This window comes from Octodon degus, unplaced genomic scaffold, assembly GCF_000260255.1.
Source record: "Octodon degus isolate 3935 unplaced genomic scaffold, OctDeg1.0 scaffold00100, whole genome shotgun sequence".
Taxonomy (NCBI): domain Eukaryota; kingdom Metazoa; phylum Chordata; class Mammalia; order Rodentia; family Octodontidae; genus Octodon; species Octodon degus.
Window position 1 is genome coordinate 6778463 of NW_004524676.1, and position 2898 is coordinate 6781360.

The following is a 2898-nucleotide window of genomic DNA, read 5'->3' on the forward strand; positions in this document are numbered from 1 at the left end:
AAACTCTGAGCCTGTAAAGAGTACATGGGCCTGTGAGACACACACTGCAGATCTGCTAGACTCATATCAAAATCTTCTAGACCTTTAGCACTGAATTTATGAGACAAATAGAGACTTAACAAAAGAGAGAGAGAGACAGAGAGAGAGACAGAGAGAGAGACCGAGATGGACAGCAAGAAAAGGAAACACATGGAAAGGAGATGGAGGAAAACTAAAGAGCACAGACTGGCCACTCGGGGCCAAGGTCAGTGGCATATTTTTCCTTGGGAATAAAAACAAAAGATTATGAACATGAATAATATGTATAAACAAATTCTGATTGCCGTCAAAATGATAATGCAGCTCCTATTTTAAAAATATTTTCATTGGGTTTGCCAGTTACTTTCACCCAGCCAACAGTAAATAGCACTTCCTGGCCGTCACCAGAAGGAGAATGGGTGTGAGCACCTAGTCTTACCACACCATGAGCAAGAGGAGGAGCTTGCGGGTCAGTGGCTTTTGTGTCTTTCTTCTTCTGGCCCAGCTACTGGGGTGCTGTCTGACCTAGGATGCGTAGGCTATGCTACTGAGTTGGCTTTGCAAAGCAAACACAAGAGTTATGAGGAAAAGCTTTGGTCTCAGGTCTTCCTGATGGTGGCCAGTGGCAGCATCCTTTCTGAGCTGGCTGGGGGTGGGGGCCAGACAGCCAACTGCTGTCTGTGGTAGATCAACTAAGACAACGCAGACAGGGGCCTGACCTTCAAAGTCTCCCAGTGGAATGAGAAACATTCTTAATTCTGCTATTTTAAACCGTGTCGCTAAGTTGTCCAGGTGCTAATTTCCAGGTGACCTTTACATTGGCCACTGACAGAGGAGGCAGTGGTCCTGCCAAGAACTCAGGCTTGTAGTGGGGGCCATGGAGTAAGACCTTCCCCTGGCCACCCGCTAGCTCTGTTATAAGACCTTGGACAGGGTGCTGGGGATACAGCTCTGTGGCACAAGCGCCTGCCTGGCAGGCACAAGGTCCTGAGTTCCATTCCTTGGGCAGTTTCCCTATCTGGACATTGATCTGTCCGTGCATCCCTGTCTGTGACTGAGTAACCAAAGGCCTCGCCCTGAGGCAGCTACCGGGTGGCAAGTCACTCCTGTCAGTGCCAAGGTGCCACCGCTCGGATCTGGATCTGCAGGGTGCAGCTCCTGGCTATTTGCTTTTTTAAATTACGTTTATAATGATCAGTTCTTCCCCTAACATCCAGGGGTATCCAGGTGTCTGCCTCCAGCAGCAATTCTAACAACCCAAATTCAGAATCTCAGTAAGGAATTGGAAAGCCCGGGCCTTGCCCGAGAAGCACAGTGAGCGCTCTGAAGCCTGGCAAACTTGCGCTGGATGTTAACGTCCTACTGACAGCCCCGGGGCCTCGGGAGAGGTGCTAGCTCAGACTTCTTATGAACAAAGCTAGGCAGTGATGCTTATTTCAGGGGTTGCTGTCTGGCTTAGATGAAGGAATGTGGATGTGTCCTGACCCCTCCACCCTGCCACCCCCCACCCCCGGGGAGCTCAGGCATATCATTTCTGAACTGCCTTTCAGTTTGCTTATAGGTCAGGGGGACTCTGAGTAAGCCTACCTGGGGAGGTCACAAGGATCACAGGGGCTGGCTCAGAAAGCACACTGAACCGGCAGCGGGCACATGGGGGTGCTCTGTAGGGGTGGTCGCTCCTCACTGACACGTCTTCAGTGGTCTTGTGGTTCATAGAAATCAGGTTGATAAGATAGAGGTGGAATAAACGTAGGAGAGAAAATGTTCCCTTAACACTGAGCAGCCTATGCCAAGAGGCTTAACCCTCTTGCCTCTGGGGCTGCACGGGCTTTGCGGGAGGTAAAGAGGGGTACAGAGGGCAGAGGACCGGCAGCCGCCCTGCTGAGCACGGGCAGAGTGAACTGGCCACTCGGTGGCAGTGAGCCCCTTCCGGGCCCCCAGCCTGGTGCCCTCACCACGGACGGCACCATTCAGGAAGCACCCGACGTGCCGTCCACAAGCCTGCTCTCCCCGCACCCTGCACCCAGAGGGGTTGCGTCCCGAGGCCCAGCCTTTGGGCCACCCTCCCACCCTACTCAGCTGCCTTCTGCTGCTTGCTGTTCTCTGTGGGATGGAGGCTTCTCCTTCCTCCAGGGACTAGTTCAGAAAGCATGTTGCCGTGGAAGTTGCTGGGAGTCTCCACAGACTGACAGGACAGCAGCTAATTGGCCAGCCAGGCCCTGCAGCCTCCACAGAGGTTACCTCTGCCGGTGCAGGGGCTGGGGCTGACTCACCCTGCAGCCCTGCCAGGGAGCCACAGAAGCAGCCAGACTTCCTCCTGACAGGGCCCGATTCCAAAGAGCCCGCTCCAGGGGTAGAGGCAGCTCATTAAGCTTGTGTCAGGCCTACTGCCTGACACCTTCCAGCCCAGTCTGGTTCCTTTCAGGCCCTGACACATGCTAATTGGCATTGTTCTGCCAGCATCTGCTGAGAAGAGGCAGACACCACACAGCCTGCCTGCCCTGTCCTCGTAAACACCAAATGGGAGGCCTTAAGCAAGGAGCAAATTCAAACTAAATGGGTCCTTAGATGTATTTGGACAGCTTACTCCTCCCACTGTGTGGCAAAACTCCCCACATGCTCTTTTTGGGGGTAAAGAGGAATGTCACAGAATGTGGGACAAAGCAGAAAACATGTCACAAGGAGGCGGTGGCCACGTCATGCACAGGATGAGCCCATGCAGTCCTGCTCACCTCAGGGCTGCGGCAGTGGGGGCCTTCCAGCACCTTCCTGTATATCCCTCCTTCCCTCCTTCCTTCCTTCCTTCCTTCCTTCCTTCCTTCCTTCCTTCCTTCCCTCCCTCCTTCCCTCCCTCCTTCCCTCCTTCTTTCCCTCCCTCTT